The sequence below is a fragment of the Falco peregrinus genome, chromosome 12 (assembly GCF_023634155.1).
Source record: "Falco peregrinus isolate bFalPer1 chromosome 12, bFalPer1.pri, whole genome shotgun sequence".
In the NCBI taxonomy this organism is placed as follows: domain Eukaryota; kingdom Metazoa; phylum Chordata; class Aves; order Falconiformes; family Falconidae; genus Falco; species Falco peregrinus.
In genome coordinates this window covers 15,077,821-15,095,637 of record NC_073732.1, presented here as the reverse complement: position 1 = coordinate 15,095,637, position 17,817 = coordinate 15,077,821, and the positions used below count along the sequence as shown (strand labels likewise).

At 46.4% G+C, this 17,817-nt stretch overlaps 1 long non-coding RNA gene across 1 annotated transcript; it reads right to left on the bottom strand.

Annotated features, from left to right (window-relative positions):
• Positions 1-42: 42 nt before the first annotated feature.
• On the bottom strand, positions 43-4,155 carry LOC129785403 (uncharacterized). Its single transcript, XR_008749464.1, has 2 exons — positions 3,475-4,155; positions 43-2,252 (listed from the first exon to the last, which is right to left on the bottom strand). It is a non-coding gene; the product is annotated as an uncharacterized LOC129785403 (long non-coding RNA).
• Between the last annotated feature and the right edge of the window lie 13,662 nt (positions 4,156-17,817).

The following is a 17,817-nucleotide window of genomic DNA, read 5'->3' as shown; positions in this document are numbered from 1 at the left end:
AGTAGGTTAGGACAGGTGGGGGTTTTTGTTTTGTTGGGTTTGTTTTTATTTTGTTTTGGTTTTTTTTTCCAGACTGCAAAAATAAATGGTCCAGGGAAAAATATTATAGAAGTCTGCTCGATCGTGAGAGCTGTGACAAAGAGGGAATGGTTATCCTCTCTCTCTTCACGTATGAGTTTTGGGGACATCAGGTGAAAGTAGCAGAGGCCCACTCACTGCAACAAATGAGGACTCATTTACAAAATTTGTAGTTAAGCTGTGAAACTCACTGCTGTGTGGCGTAGAGGATGCTAAAATTTTACAAGGGTTCAAAACACGATTCATTGGATTTATGGAAGAAAATACCCGGTGGTCACTAATTCAAATGCAAACCCAGCATTAGGAAGTGCTTGAACCAAGTGTCAGCAGACATGGGGAGGACCGGCAGGAGTCGTCTGCAGCCCCCTTGGACACTTTTCCCTTGGCACACACTGGAGGGATGCACCACTGATCCAACTTGCTGTGACTGTTTCCATGTCCCTTTGCTCACAGGTGTGAAGTTTATATGCTTATGCATAAGTAGTATGTGGACTTTCAACAAATGCCGACTGATGAGTTACTACTCCAAAATCCAGTATGGCAAAATTAATAGGAAGCTGAACTGGGAAAGTGTAAATCAGCTTTTACTGGCTTTAGAATTTTCTTCTCCCGGTTCTTTACATCTTACATTTGCATTTGAGATGGAGTCCTAGGAGCTGCGTGTAAGATTAATGCATGATTGATAGAAGCTTCAGGATAGTCAGGCAGCAGTAATAACTGTATTATTGACAGTGAGCATTCATAGGTGTATAGATCAGCTTGGAAGGATTAAAAGACAAATCCTAGAGGGGTGGATACAAGGAAAACAGGGGCAATCAAGTAAGTCAAGCAGAAAAGGTGTAGCTTTATTGGCCCTTTACAATCACTGTCTCTGAGTCTCCTTCAGTTCATAATTACTGTTACCAGAAGATAACAGCTATTAGCAGTGACTACAGATCCCTGGGCTCTTTGAAGTCCTGAACAATAGACCACAGGAGGTGCTACGAGGCCTTCCTCACCTTCCCCCTAGTCTACAGCACTCCTGGGTCATGCAAACTGCTGACGGCTGTTTCCACCAGCGGCACTCCCCGTCACCTTTGGTTGCGGCTGCCCTTGTTATAGCTTCGAGGAACAGGCTTAATTTTGGTAGAATAAAAATAATTTGTTGCCTGATCATATAAAAACAACCATGAGGAAGGCAGTCCCTGTATCTGCCTGGGCAGAGAGGAGAGGTGAGCTGGTTCGGGCAGTGCCAACACCCCGTGAGGGATCTCTCTCACCTCCTGGCCCTCTGGTTCAGCCCTGTGGTGGCAGCAGCCCACAGCCCGAGCTGAGTTCGCCTTGGCCATGGCTTCGTCTGAGTGTGAAACAAAGCGTCAGGCTCATCCCCAGATCCAACAGGCACAGCGAGATGCAAAGGGCACAGAAGGCCAGCACTTCCCTCTCAATTAAACTTGCAACATAATAATAAAATCTCAAAATCAAAACCAAAGTGGCTTTTTAATGCAAGTGTGTTTTCCTTAATTACCAGCAACTTACAAAGAGATTCCTTCTGTACACAACAAGAGCCATAGATAGATTTTAATTTCTCCTTGAGATAAAACTACCGTTTAACTATTCACCATGTGGTTTTGCTCTAATTTCATACCATTAAGGTGTTAGAACATGGCAGCCCTGGTTTTGCACACCACATGGGCACAAGCAGATGTTTTCTTGGCTTGCCCACTGCCAGCTGATTTCATCTGTTTTGTCTAGGGCTTTGCAGCACCAGTAATAAATGACTCACTCTGAGCATGGAGTGCTTTCCATGTGCAGAAACCACAGGAAGGCTGGAGCTCTCCTTTCCTACGTACCTGACACTTGCCAGCTGTTGCTCAGGACCTCTTGCACTGTTTTTGCACAACACCCTTGTTACAGCCTAGGAGCCTGCAGGAATGCCTTAGCAGATAAGGATATTGCTTTGGTGTCTTTGCAGGTGTTCTCCAAATTAGTCAGCTCTGAACATGAAAGCAGGAACAGCCTCTCCTTGGATCACAGAAAACAGATCAGGAGGAAATTCATGGATCCTCAAATGTGGTCGCTTATTATCTGAAGCCACCAGCTGACGTAATCCCTTTCATAAACAGCAGGGTTTGGCCTGTGCTATTCCTATATGGAAGCCGCTGCAGACACCCACAGTTCTGGTGGATAGAAACCTTGTTTTAGAAAAAAAAAAAAAAAAAAAAAAAAGAATCACAGCCTGAGTTTTAATTGTGGCCAGATGATACCAATTTGTTCCTCTGGCAACAGGAGCCTAGACAGCTCCTCTCACTCCCAGCTGCTCAGGTGCCCATTAGTATATAATTGCTTCTGCTCTCAGCTTCCTTTTTATAAGTGAAGGTAGGATAGAAGTGGGGGTTTGTTCAACCACCAGTCTGTTGTCTGGGTGAGTACATGATGGGGTGACAGCAGCATCGTGCAGTGCTTATAAGTACTGGGAGGTAGGAGAGAGGGTTCTGCAATAGCTGGGGGTGGGACTGCTCCATCTTTGTGTAAAGAACAGGCGGCAGAGGGTTTCTGACCCCTGAAACAGTGCTTTGCTGTAAGCAAAGAAAGGTTGCTCTTTGAATGGTATAAATACAGGTCTCCTGTGTGAGTGAATTGGTTTTAGACTTCATTAATTATCTCCTCTTGCTGTGTCCTGCAGGGTGATAGCAGGCACTTAACTCCAGTCTTGTTTTCCACTTCAGCAGAACTCAGTATGTCCTGAGATGTGGAAAGACACTCTGAAACAAGTCCTCTGGGTCTCTGGGAAGCCTCTCCCCTGCTCCATCTCTGGGGCTGGCTTTGGCTCTGTTTTGTGCTGTGTTATCTGCTTCCTCAGGATCCCCTAAACCATGCCATAAGCCTGCAGATGCTTGGTGTACCTCTGACTCTGCCTGCCCCGTGTTGCATCCCAAAAACTTTGTGAGCCTGCTGGGTTCAGCTCCTTGCCAGGAAAGGGCTGCTCTCCCTGGTGAGGACTCCAGGGAGCTGCAGCACAGCAGTGCTAGCAAAGCCCCTCTGTGTCCCAGAGAGCAAGGCACAGGGCATACAGCTCCTTCGCGAACATTGCATGCATGTCTTTGCTGTATGCAGGGCTGGAGCTTGTGGGCAGAGATGTATTGTAGTGCTAGGGTTCTTCCTTGCTTGAGCCTCTTCTGCACCTCCCTGGACCAGCCAGGTTCCATCTTTCCCCGCTCAACCCTGCAGTGCCCCTGTGCTTCGCCTGGTCCTCCTCCAGCCCCTGCACTGGGCTGCCCGTGTGACACCTCTACCCCGTCCCTTCTGGGGAAGCAGAGGTGTTAAGGAGATAGAAAACAAAACACTCATCCCCAGCATGCGGTCCCAAATCTTGAAAACTAGGATAACCCAAATGTTTTATTGGATGCTACTTACCCATCACAGCCTGGACTTTCAAGCTGAATCTACCTGTGCTTTGCCTGGAAAACATTCTCCTAGCCTTCTGACTTGGCGTGAGTTCATGGCTCTGCTGGAAATCCTTGCAGTCAGACTTGCAATTCAATATGCTGGCTCCTAGCTCTCCAGGGTGGTTGTTGGCCAGCCTCCCCTGGTCTAGCATGCTGAACTTCAAAATTTTCCTTTTGCCTCTGATGTGGTTATTTTCCTGCTTAACTGTTGGTTCGCAGCAGCCTGTGCCTTTTCCTATAGTCAGCATTGTTGTTCTAGAGAAAAGTCATTGAAACAGTTTCCTTCCTGCCGACCTGGAAGACCTTTAGTTCTGCCCCGCCATCCGTGTGGCACAGCCTCGCTTCTTTCCTTCTCTTGGCTGTTTGCTCAGCCAAAAATCCTGGTGTTGTTTACTGAATAACTGTTGCTGCGAGCCCAGCGCTGCCCACTGCTCCACCTTTCCATCCAGCCCTGCGCTGTGCAGCTTTGCAGGGTTCCCTCCCCCACCAGCTGGATGTGGCTGTGGGGATTTTTGTTGTGCTACCAGCAAGTCTGTTTTCCTCTTTGTTTTGGGTTCAGTTTTCCCTGAGCTGTGCAGCACAGAGCTGCTTGGCTGGTGCTGCAAGCCACCCCTGTGGTCTGTAGCTGCCTGCATTTCTGCTGCGTAAGAGGTTTCCTTGCGTCTGTGTTATTCTGATTTTTCCCTGCTCCTGTTGCTTTGCCAAGAGCCTGCCTTGCCTGAGAAAGCAAGAGGCTCCCCTTTTGTCCTGGGAAGCAGGGCATGGCAGGACACTGGGGACCCTGCTCGGTGCTGGAGCTGGCTTGGGTATGGGTTGCGGGTGACCTGTGAATTGGCTGAATATGGACAGGTCTGCGCGTGGATGCTTGCTAGGAGGTGGGCGAGCAGCCGTTGGAAGGGGTCTGGGCTGTGATACGGCTTACTGCTGGGTAGCAGCCTGGCTGCTCCTGGTAGCTCCCAAACTGGGGCAGGAGCTCACGCCTTTGGCAGCCCACACTAGTTAGCATTCCCATTTTTTTGTATACCCTCTTCATTGAGATCTCTAGGTCTTATCTTTGATTTCTTCATGCTATGTGGGCTTGTGCTTCAGTTTCTAGTAGGTGGTATAAAGCTGGTTTTTGCTAAAGTGCTTGAAAGTTTTGAAACATTGCAAATACTCCCGCTGCCCAGATGTGAAGCACTGGTCTGTACCAGCGGGTGGGGAGGACTGCCCCGAGCCTGATTATCCACTGTGGCTCCATCAGAGGTCTGGCTCACAGGAGAGGGTGTGGAGCATGTTAGGCTGATAGTAAGCATGCTGGAGGATGGAACTGGGGTTCAAAAGCGATGACAAATTGAAGAAATCTGCAAATATATGCTATATTTGTGCAGTAGACTGGTGAAAGCAGAAACTTTACTTGGATTTTGCTGACATCCATTGCTGTCAAATGTCTTCTTGTCTTTGCCTCGACACTCCTGTGTTGTTGTAGGTACTGTCTTGCAGGCAGGGGAACTTGTCCCTGGTGGCAGAATGAGGGCTGCCTGCAGGGTAAATTGCAGTGGGTGGCTTGTTGTGCAGCCACAAGATAGTATGGGTGTTGCCCTCTGCACACCTTTTGGTTTTGCTCTTTTTGCTGCCCTGATGGAGAACTCGGTGTTTTCTGATACCGGTTTGGCTTTGCTGCAGCTCTCACCCTTCAAAATGCCCTGTTAATTCCAGGTTGCCCATCACCTCCCAGCTCAGTGAATCAGACCCTCATTAGCTCCTGTCCCCTGCTGCTTTTTCCCACTCCACCATTTTAATCCTGCCCCGAGCTGACAAGCGAAGCACACTGAAACAGTGGCTGGGATATGGTCTGGAAATAATGCTTCTCTTTTCAAACCTTCGTTAATTCTTCTCTCCTGCCCCCAAACTTCTGCTTATCTTACTGCAGTTGTGAGACCACAGCCTTCCCTATATTGACTACTATAACCTACTGCCAGAAATTATCCATGCTCTGTAACTTAGGAACACAATGGGAAAACTACATCTATTGTGACTGCAGCCAAGATGCAGGAGAATGATGTCCCGTAAGGCAATTGCATACCATGTATGTCCGTGAGCTCCTTGGCACACTTTCTGGCAGGTACGCAACCAGGGAATGGGATGGTGGTTGTCCTGTGGATGTGGAGGGCCAAAGGACTGCAAGTGGTTCTACCAGTTGTATACATTGAGTTGTCTTTACTTGCTTCCATTGGAGGGCTCTCAGTCTGGGACTGAGCGTTTTTTTGGCCCTTCTGGCTTACACCCCTCTGAGCAAGCGTCGTTCCTTCTGCTGGCCCCTGGCAAGGAGACTGCTGGCAAACTTGTGTTTGGCAGAGCAGTTAACAACATAATTTCAGCTCAGTAAAGAAATTTCTGGCAGGGTCTGTGGGTGTTTGAACCTAGAGAAGGCTATTAACTCTCAAGTGAGTGGAAAAGTGAGGACTGTCTGACAAGGCTGATCTTGGTGTGATAGGCAAGCTGAGCTTGTGTTCTCCCAGATGTTACAGCCGGGTCTAAACCAGCATCCTTAAACTTTGGAAGAGTCTTTGTCCACATTAAATCTTTAACTGGCCCCTTTATCAGTTTTGAGTTTACCCTGAGCCTTGCATTTAATTGCTTCCACACGTCTATTGGCTTGCAGTTGTATATTGCTCAAAATCTCACTGCAAAAACCAGCATGTGAATTGCTCAGCTCAAAGGGCTTGGCTCGTTCTCATTCAAAAGCAAGGTGTGCTGATGAGCATCGCTGCACAGGGCAGAAACCTGGGGAGTGGCAATTCCCTACTGATGGTGCTGTGAGGCAGGAGAGGGGCAGTTTCCACTGGAGGGGATGCTGAGTTAGAGCCCTGAAGGAGCAGCCTCGGGGAGGGAGGGGCGAGTGGAACACTGTGCTTAGATTTGAACTTTGCAGGTTTTTGTAGAATTTTGTGGCTCAGATGTCAGATGGTCACTGATTTCTGCTCACTCGATGTTTTAGAAGGTATTGCAAAAAAATGATTGTGTACAGTGCTGCTTTGCTTACAGAATAATACTGGGTATTGATGTAATAGTGAAAAGTCTGTTTCAAAGCATTCCTTCAGCATCCTCTTATGTATCCTTATTGCATGGAGAATCCACTGATGGTGCCTCTGTGCCATGTGGCATCCTGTTCCAGTGCATGCATTCATTCCCATGCTTCTGAGTTCCCATTCTCATTGATGTCTAATGTGTGAGGTAGGAGAGAAGAGGGAGAAGGGAATAGATAAGAATGAGGAAGAAATTTTGCTCTGTTTACTTTCAGAGTTTTGAACAGCCTATACATAAGCATTTTTGAAGAAACCTAGAATGTGTGAGCACTAGTTGTCAGCAAGGAAGAGTATTAATAGGCGATTGCAAAATATTTTTTCCACAGGAAAGGGCCTCACAGCCTGAGGAAATATTTCCGCATTTTTCCAATGGCTCTGGTCACTTAAAACAGGTTTTCTATTTTATGCAGCTGTGGTCTGGCATGTTGTATGATAGGGAAAATTTTCAAGTTATGGTTTGCAGACACTGGGTTATTAAATAAGTCCTGTACAGACAGAATAATAGCTGCCTGTGTCTTTTTTATTTTTTTTTCCTGAGTTGGAACAATTTCTTTCTTAGAACAGCAGGCTTTGGATGTCTAGGGTTTTTCAAAATGCAGGATGATCCTGTCTTCTGTGATGTGTGAAGACATGCAGTGAGTATTTTCACCTCTGCTCTTAGCACACAGAACAAAGTGTAAAGGCTCCTGGATTTTGTCTTCAGTTGACTTCTGCAGAGGTCAGGTAGTCAAGCCCTCTAATCCTTTTTGTGCCTCTATGCCTGGGACACCTATCTACTTCCCATGTGTCCTGAAAATAAGCACTGCAGAAATCGGAATTCTTGTATCAAAGGTATAAAGAGCAAACAGCTGCTTGTGCTGCTCTGGGACCAGGCACCGTGCCTGGGACGGGTGGGTTTACACACAGCAGCAAAGCGGTGTGTGTTCAGACCTGATGCTGGCAACGTGTGTCATGCTTGTAAGGTGCAGAGCAGGGACTTCTGGTTCTTAATACTGAGCTTTTATTTTACAATTTGATGAACATAACTAACTATATTCGATGCTGTAGCCAGCAGAAAGTAGTTGAACGCAGCCTGATTATGGCCAGATGATGGCCAAGCCCATGAAGAGCAGATATGGTTTGCATAACACTACAACCTGCACTGACAGTTCTCACGTTGGACATAACCACAGCTTCAGAAAATGTTTCATTCCACCAAAAAAAAGACCCTAGGCAGCAATGTAGAACTAGCAGACCTGTATTGATCCATGGCAGCGAAGCTCACCTGCCAGCAGGCTGGTTTTGTTTGTGCTTTGCTATGGCAGATATTTGCTCCTGATCCTCCTTCCCTTGTGTTGGGTTCCTGGGTCCCACCCTCAGAGCTGCACAGATGTAATAGCACAAAAGTCTTGTGTGGAAGAAAAATCCAAGGAATGAATAAGGTAAACAGGAATACCTCTAAATCTTTATACTAACCTCTAAATCTTTATACTAAAAATAACTCCCTCTTTTGCTCAAACTCAGAGGAGAACTTCCCTGGCTGTCAGTGGGGCTGATGTCTGTCACTAGAACCATTCTGAACCATTTCCTTGGGCACGGACCCTCACCAGGGCCCTGTGCCTTTGCCCGCAGGTTGGGATATGCAGTGGAGGTAGCACCTACCATCTATCTGTAGTGCCACATTCACATATAGAGAATGGCAAAACTGTGCACTAAAACCACTGAAAAATCCAAAGCAAAACATCCTCGAGGGTGTCCAGTTTCACTTGGTGTCAGAAAGGCACTTTCTAAATCAACACCAATGCTGCTTGTCTAAAGAAAAAAAGAGCAAGTTAATTATTCCCTGCCTGACACAGAACTGGTTTTGTGTGATCTGCAGATTCTGATTCTTGTCTCCTTAATCTGCCTTTTTTTTTTCTTCTCTCCACCCACACAAAGCTTCTTTCTACCTACTTCCAGCTCCTGCGTGACGATACTGGTTATTACCTTCATTCATGGTGCCAGGCTCAAAATATTCTGCCACAGCCGATGGAAGCAGCGCTGCTGTGCTGGGCACCCAGGGAGAGCAGCCCACAACCCAGTGGCTGTCCTGACCTGCTGCATGACCACGGGCATGGACAACCAGTGAGATCTGTCCATCCACCAGCACAGGGCATTGCTGAGTGTCCTGCAGGCAGCACAGCTGTATTGCCTTAGAGAGGCAAAACTGGCAAAAACCAAACTTAATTGACTAGCAGCCCAGGAGAAAGATTTATTTTTGTGGATACTGTTCAGACTTCATCCTGGAGAGTCCTCCTGACTTTCCATGAAGACTTATTTTGGTAAAAATTCTTTAAAACACCTCAGTGTACTTTGTGTATCGTTACCTGGAGGAGTGTGCTGGTATCTGCACAAATATACACAGGTGCAGCAGCAAGCAAATTTCAATATGAATAAGATTAATATACTTTTTCATATGTGAACTTTTGCTGAATTTAATTTTTCAGCCAGAGGGGTATACATTAGGTTATGGTTTGGGCAAGCCAGATAAAGCCTTTACTGTGGATTATATAAAGGCTTTTTCCATGAAAAAGCAGTGTCAGAGAAGGACACTGCCAACAGATCATTCTGCAGCTATTTTCTGTGCCCAGAACAGCTGAGGCCTGTCTTATCTACTGTGTACAGCAGTTCAGAAAACATGTGTCACCTGGAAAACAAGCTTAAGATACAGGATGGTCAGGCCAAATTCCAGGAGCAAGATGCTGATGGTCCTGTACCAGGACTTTTTGTTGAAAGAGCTGTCTCTACCTCTTTGCTTCCAGAGAAGAGGTGTAATGCTGCTGGATTTACACTAAAGGACAGCCTTGTTCACAGATGCTGAAAATCAGGTGGAAAGGGGACTGAGGGGGGAAGCAGACAGGCAGCAAATGATACTGCTATAGGAACACAGGTGTACAGTCTGTACTGCTGCTGTTGGCCCCAAAGAGCTGTGTTTGGATGGGGGAGATGTTCTGATGTGGCAAAAAGACTAGGTCAGACTGGACTATGGAGTGAAGCTGGGTCTTGACTGAAATTTGTCCTGACCTGGGTCCTAAGCTGGCTTTGACCACCTACTCAGTGGTCTCTAAAAGCATCCCTCTTCAGAGGTGATGAACCCCTCGGCTCCTTCTGGCTTTAATGGCTATGTGGGGTTTTGGGACAGTTCAGGTATTATTATTGTGTACTTAATGATATGGACTTTCAAGGTGCTACTTCTAATTATCTCTATACTGTGAACCAGTATGGTCTTGTTCGTTTTTAAGTCAACTGATAGAAAAGCTATTGTATGTACTCATGAGGTCCTCATTTTTGGTTTGTGCTTCCAGTAGGAAAAAAATAAGGAAGCTTTTGGTGATTGAACTCAAAGCTATTTCTCTACCTGTTATCTTCTCACATGCACTACAGACCAGAGTTGAGTCACACTAATTTTTTTTTTTCCAAGGAACTGCTGCTTCAGACAAAAATTAAAAGGAGATCTGGGGCTAGGGCTTGAAGTTATTAATGAATTTACATATGAAAACTTTTCTAATATCTTTCCACATCAAAAAAAATTCACACTGGAGAAATAGGTCACTTGATGAAATCATTGTGAAATTATTTGAATAGTTTCTTGTTCTCCAGGAGACTTAGTTTGACATTGTACAAATATTTTTGATATTAATGCAGCTGGCACAGCATTGGAATAAGCACACAAGAAGGGAAATAAAAGAACAAAGGTGCCTTGATGAAATATGCAATTCTGTAAATACAATTACTACAGGAGACATAAATATGAAATGAAACTTATCAGTAAATCTATGTTTTATTATTTTGCGAGATAGTTCTTTTACTGAAAAGGACAAATGTATCAGTTTGTTACCCAGATGTTTCCAGAGGCCTCTGCCAAGGTCATTCCTGCTAAGTGCAAGACAAGTGGTGCAAGGAATTAATGGGCAGCAGAACAGAAAAATGCTGTGGTGTTTGCAGGGGGGACATGATTACCCCAGACAAACCCTTGCTCTGCCCCACATGCTGCATGTGTGTCTGCTTACTGGCTCCTGAAAAAAACACATTTACTGGGAGAGAAACATTTGCTTTATGTAAATGCTGCTGTAAGTGAGAGGAAGCTTGTCATCTGTTTAGAAACAAAGCTACAATTTCCTTTTTTCCCTACCCTTCCCTGATAAAAGCACAGGCCTGTTTGGGGAGAAGAGGGGCAGTTTGCTTCGGCTGCTGGTGCTGCAGGGATGCCCGCCTTGCCCTGGTGTCCGGTCCCCAGGGAGCCCAGCCAGAGCAGGCAGGACCTTCCAGCCCTTGTCCCATGACAGGCTGCAGCAAGTACATTACAGGAAAGCAGAGAGGTGGTACCTGCTGAATTGCCTTGTGTTACTCCCCCTGCCAACCCCTGTTGAAGTGTTTTGGCCCTCCTGAGCTCCTTGGCCTTTATGTTCAAGGGCTTCTCCTGAGAGGGGGGTGCTGCTCTGCAGCAATGGCTGGGACAGCCGTGTCCGTGCTCTGATGCTTCCTTAGCTGTGTAGCTAGCACTCGGTGAGGTCTGGATGTAGTGTCACAGTGGGAACTTGTGTCCTGATCACTGCTGCATCATTTCTAAAACTGCTGTTTCCCTGGCTGTTTGGCAGTTTCACTGTGAGCACAAGGGATCAAGACTGTTAACCAGCAGCAACTGGGGCATTACCAAGAGACAGGATTCAGGAGGTGGAAGACTTGTCCCAGATTGCTGTGTTTATAGTTTGCAGGAGCAGTGCAAAAGCTCTGCGCTGCCTTGACAAAAACCAAACTGGTTGAGCAGCGCTAGGTATCCTTGTAGCTGCCTAATAGAGCAGAGGTGCTGATTTTTTAATTATTGTTGTTATTTAGCACTTCATTATAGCGTGTTCAGCCTCTAGAAGTGTTAGTGCTGGTGGAGCAAAAACCAAGGGGAATGCTCCTCCTTTCACCATTGCCACAGCACTGCTGGGACAGGTGCAGGACCGTGTGGGGGCACACAAAAGGGCCCCACTTAGATCAACCTCCTTTCTGCTTATGAATGTTTTCTGTAGGACTGAGCTTTCTGGGCTCGGTTCTGTAATTCTGAATTGCAAAGGCACATCCGTGACTACGCTTCTGCACGAGGCTGAGTTATGATAGTACAAAGGTTCTCAGCCACCGGCCTGACACAAAGCACTGCACCGGCGGCAGGCAGCAGCAGCAGGTTTCAATGAGCTCTGCAGGCTCACGCAGATGAGGTGATGGCTACAAAGGGGGTACAGCTTTAGGGTAGGAACCCGACAGTCTGTATGACCACATTAGTTAAACAGCAATGGGCAACAACTGGTACGTACCTACAGCAAGGCATGAGGGAAGGGGTAGGTGGGTAAATGTGTTGGGAAGGTTGGTCTTTGAAGGAGACACAGAGGTCTCTGCACAGTTCCCACACTTGTTCCAAACCAAGGACTGTTAATTTTCTGGGTATGTAATTAGCCTCGCTGTGAAAGCTTAGCAATGGGTATTTTACCATGTCCCTTGGAAGCCTGGTTCATTAGTTTATAATTTTAATTAAAATTGTGCTGCTTAATTTCTTTGAACTGTATTGACTTCACTGGAGTGGTGCCATTATCTTGCAGAACAGAAGGACACACCTGATGCTGGCTGGCTCCAGCCACTGCTGTGTGCAGTCCCTAGGGAAAACCAGAATGCCCAGGCACTTCTAGTACTTACGGGCATGTGCTGTTTCTGGGAACATTTTCCTGATATGTGGCCATTGCCACCTCCTGCCCCCAGCCACTAGACCTTTGGGTCCCATTGCTGTTCCCACCCCAATGGACAAGTCATTGACTTCCTTAGTGTGTGGTCAGTGGTGGACGAGGCAGGTTAGAGGTGCAATGGGCAGTATGACAGGCTGGGTTTGTGCAATCCCACTATGTGTTGCTGGTTGTGGAGATGGGAGGGAAAATGAGGATGCCAGTAAAGGATCCCCCTTACACCTTAACAAGTGGTGCCTGGCTGATACCCAGCTACATCAGTCCAAAACTTTGCTGGATATTAACAGGGGCGAGATGTATTAAGTGCCCTGCAGAGCTTGAACAATGACATTAAGCTACAAGTGAGGAAAGAGCCTGTGCCAAGAGATTTTATCTTCCATGAATGAGCTGGATACTGAAGGGCTCCTGGCTTTCATGAAAGGCAGGAAACTCAAGCTACTATTTTATGAGCCAAGAGGTCTGACCATGGTGAAGCAATGTCTCTGTCAATATCTTGGCTAGACAGTCCAGAATGTGTCAGGACAAGGGTAGTGACTAATGCTGCTAGAAATGCTCCCAAATTTCTTGGGAGCTGCTGCTCCTGGGGCACCTGCTGTCACCCACTGAGGGGTCTGTCCCAGCAGTGGAGCATCTCGGCCAGCTCCCAGCTTCTTCCCAGCAGCGCTGCAGGTACCATGGCCGTACAAGCACTTTGGCACAGTTTGAAGTGAAACTCTGCCCAGACGTGGGTGGAGAGAAGCAGGCAGTGAGAGAGGAGTGGTGTGTTTCTAGGGAATGGGATGACTTTGCTGGTGTGGGTGTCTCCACGTAACTGCACCACCACCTGTCCTGTCTGCTGCTGTTCCCAAATGAATCCCTTTTGATCTGGAGATGAGTTTGGCTTCTTGAACCTGCTGCCCCAGCTGCTAATGCATGCCAGGCGTACCCTGGCCAGCCTGTGCTGCTGCTGTCGGTGGCTGAAATAACAGTTCCCTCGCTTGTGCCTGTTTTCTGCTCTCTTTTAGAGAGGAATGAGGTCTCCTCTGTTTTTCTTTTGCAGCCTGAACTATCCAGCCATTTAGCGCTTGCTGAAGCAGGCTGGTTTCCTGGTGGTACCTTCTTTCGTGTCTGTTGAAATTAATCCAGCTCTCTTGAATGTGGGTGGCAAAAGCAAACTTTACTACTTGTGCCAGAGATGCAAATGAAATATCAAACTCAATGGCAGACTCTTAAGGACCTGTGGTAGTAATGCCTCTTAAGGCTCATCCTGCCTCCGTCAACACTGCTTTTCATCGCCTCCCTTGTAGCCAGTTCCTTCCTACTTTGTATCTTGTCTTTAAGCAGAAGCATCTTCAGTTTACTAATCTCCCTTTGATGGCATGTCAGCTGCTTCACTGAGGTCTGAAGGGATGAGCTCTAAGGGGCTTCCTTTGGCTTTCAAAGGAAGGAAGAACAAAGTCTGACAAAATTTCTCTTTGCAAAGGCCACAGTTAATGTTACTGTATTTTTCATTATCTTTATTTCAAAATTTGTTTTAAGATCTAGCTTTCTACTGCAGTTAGACTGTCGGGCCTCGACCTTTCCTCATTACTTCTCCCTGAAGTATAGATACTGTTTTGCATTTCCCTAGTCATATGGTAACATCCCAGATGTGCTCAAATACTGCTGCTCCTGCGGCTTCACGTGTCAGTCCACTCTATGTGAAACTGTACCTTCCCCCCATCTCTGGGCTGAAAAAAATGGCTAATTACAGTATTTATCATATTTATATTATTATCCATCTTGCCTTTTACCTCATATCCAACATTATTTTCCTATTGGAAAAGCAAGGCGAAGAGTTAACTTAGCTTGGGGACATTTCGAGATTAGCATTTACTCCAATTTCTCTGTAAAAAGACCCTCCCTTCTCCTTTCTTTGATCTGCTCTTTCTCATGTAGCTGGCTAAAGTTTTTTGTTTAATACCTACTGTGAGGTGTCATTTGGTCTGAGGGTTTGAGGTGCTAATCAAATGTTTTTTACTGGTCATGTGTTGGTACCTTTGCTTTAATTCCCTATTCCATTCCACCTGGAGTCTCTGTGTGCTCCAAGTACTCTTCTAGGGTGGTGAAGTGGGGACCTGGGCTTGCAGTGCTGCTCCACACCTTATCCCTTTTTTATGAGATGCAAATCCCAGAGCAGTTTAAGAGCTTTTCTTCCCCTTTTGGTCCATGATTCCTCAACCTAACTGATTTCTCGTTTCCTAGAGTGATCAATTTGCCTTTTGGAATTGGGAATTTGGAATCAGACCTATGGTTTAGCGGTTTGGTCTAAACTAGTATGTGCTCAATTGATAATAATTTATTTTTATTCATTCCCTTTTCACAAGCTGTCACTGGCACTGTATGCTGGAGCAATCGTCTTCACATGTCCCTCTCAAGAGTTACGTACATCTTGTGGCACTGCGGTCTCCTGTCTCTGTGGTTTATTGCATTCCCTTCACGCTGCCTTCATAATTGTCCTCATCTTTGTCTCTGCTTCCCAGGCAGATAAATCCCTGCTCTCCTGTTCGCTGCCCTTGGCTGGTGGCTGCTTAACTCGTTCACTTTCCTGCCTCCATCGGCTCTGCCCTTTCGTTTAAGGCTCAACAGTTCATGGTCCATCAGCTGAGAGTGAAGCTTAAATAGGAAAAGGCTTATTCACGTGGATCAGGTGATGGGGCACTCCTGCAAAGCCTGGCCTAGGGAACAAAGCATTTTTGAGGCTTGTCCAGTTGCCTGTAAGGATGCAAAAACCACCTCCTGTGCAATTCCTTCCCTTAACAGAGAGGATTCAAACATCCTCACATAGCCATGGCGTGCATGTGATTATGTAGGCACAGTTCATGGCTGCTGTGCCCTTGGAGGAGCTGGCAGAGAGGATCACAGCTGGTTTTAGCTTCCCCTCTATCAGCTTTTGCTAAAAATTAATAGCATACGAGCTTTCTCCATACTCTTAAACTTGGGCAGCCAAAGCCTCCCCTTGTTGCAGTTTGCAGATACTCACATTCTGGCTAATTATATAATTGAGATCTTTGCAGTGATTTAAAAGACTTCTGACTAAGCTGTTGGCATAAAGGAGGAAAACTGAAAGCCAGAGTCAGGGGGAATCAAGAATTCAACAGAAGCCTTTGAACCAGCTTTTGATTTACATATGAATAACGTTGATCTGCAAAGGGAATTGTGTCCAGCCATGCTCATCAGAAGCACCAGGCAGGAACCAGTTCCTTGCTGGGAGCGCTCCCCCAGTTCCTACTAGGATTATTTTCTCTACCATGCTTTCATGACTTTTATTTCTGCCTGGTTACACAGGATCTCGTCCAGATACAAATTCCCTTGACCTCAGGGACATTGAACCACACAGTCCAGAGTGACTGTGGTGTGTAGAATAGGGATAGATGCATTGTCCTGGAGGTCTGGGAGGTACCACATACTGATGTGAAAGCAGAGGCAGCAAGGAAGATGCTTAAGTGCCGCAGTGCCTGTGCTGGTGGTGGGACCATCCTGCAGGGATATTGCTCTGCTGCTCAGGGACAAGGTGGTGCCTGTGTGCTGGGCACTGACCTTATGACTTGCCTCATCTTCTGTGCAGCTGGTTGTCGACTCTTACTCCTGAAGGTGTTGGAGATGAAGGATTTTGTGGGTTTTTACTTAGAGGAGGCACTTGAGCATAACATATAGCCTATAAACTGCTTAGGAGACTCTAAGCTTTACTTACTGTTCCTTCTGGGGTAACTAGCGTCATGTGCCTAGTCTGACTAATGCTTTTTAAAATGCAGTAGATTAAAGGTGAATGTGTTGTTTTGGATTTACCAATGAAGTGACAGCATTTCTAACTGCTGTTCCCATACAGCTCGTCAAGGAAGATGAACACTTCCTCTTCCTGAAACATGCCAGTCATCCCTGAATGTGACAACAGCAGTTCAGTGATTACACCCCTGCCCTCTTCACACGCATCCATAAAACACACATGTATACTGTTGCCCTAGCTTCATGTATTAGCAAGTGTGAGCTTGAATTTTCGTATATAGGTGTTTTTGCTTTTCTATGATTTTTTTTTTCTGAATATTGCCTAGAAGGTGTAGTCAGTAGGTCAGTGGTTTGCATTGTTACCCGGCCAGATTAAAGGGGGAACTAGCCAAGGGTGTTTCAAGGAATGTATAAGAAAAGAAGACTTGTGAATAGCCTGCCTTTCCCTGCACAGGCTGGCAATCCGCCCCTAAAGGGGGCTCTGCAGGCTTTGCACGCCCTTGCTTCTGGCTGCAGTAATTTCAGCATGACTGTAACTGATGTTGAAATTATACTTTAATTCCCAACGGTCTGTGCAAGCTTTGTTTGCATCTGGGTGCTGCTCCAGATCCCTCCGATGGCATAGAAGGTAATAACCAGTGCTTTCAGGCTGCATCGGGACCCTCCATACTCACTTGGCTTCTTTCCTTTCTGATTGCTGTCACCTGCATTTTGCTGCTTTGAAACTTATCTTTTCCACTTGCCCCAAAATATTTTTTGTACTGATAGCTTTTAACTGAACTAGGTTTTGATTTGGGATTTCTTGCTTAGGTTGGAGGGAGAAGTGGGGAGCTATTCACTGGCCTGATTTTCACCTGTGAGCACTCTGCTCTATGCCTGTGGTACACTGCAGAGCATCTCATCCCTGTCTTGCTGGAGCTGGTTTAGACCAACCCCACATTCACAGCAATTTATATTTAATCTGCTGTCCAGTTCTAGTGCTTCTGAGCCACTTCAGTCCATGTGCCTCCCTCTCCTTCCTATTTTGGGCTCCTGGGTGTGCTTTGACGCTTCTGTATAGCTCAGCCTTCCAAGCTTCAGCTTACGTGAAATCCCCAAGACAGTCAGCTTATGTCACCATCATCCATCAGGGACAGCCACAAAGAAATCTGCAGCTCAGCAGAGCTGTTTTGGCTCCTGTTCCTGTGGGAAAGGGGCAATATAAGCTTAGTGAGGAGGCAGGCACACTGCCGAGTTGCCTATGCAACGTCATGGCTTTTGAATGAAAGAAAATAATGTAAAACCCAGATTTGTTACAAACCCCACTTTTGATGAGGTGTTATATAAAGCAATTATTTGCTGTTGTGCTAAATTAAAAAATTAAGCGTTGTGTACAGATGTGGTTGTTCTCATCTTAATGATAGGAAGTTACTTAATACATGAGATGATGTGAAACAGTGTCCTATAGAGCTTGCCTGAGCATACGTCCAGGGTACTGGATACAGACAATGTGTCTCCTGCCTCTTTCTTTGGTGGAGCTCGGCCTCATCCCTTTCTCCTTCTGGCAGGGCTGATGGAGGTTATAAGTAAGCAATTGCAGCTCTATCTCTTGTTCTGCCAGAATTTTGAAAGGCTGTCATCTGAAGGGCTGTCTCGCAGAAAGGCTAGCAACTTCTGTGTCCAGCTACTCATGGCTGTCCCTGCCCCACGGCAAGCTTGGGGCACCATGCCCAGATCATGGTCACTCATTTCAATGGACCTTGCGTATGACTCTGCTGGGTG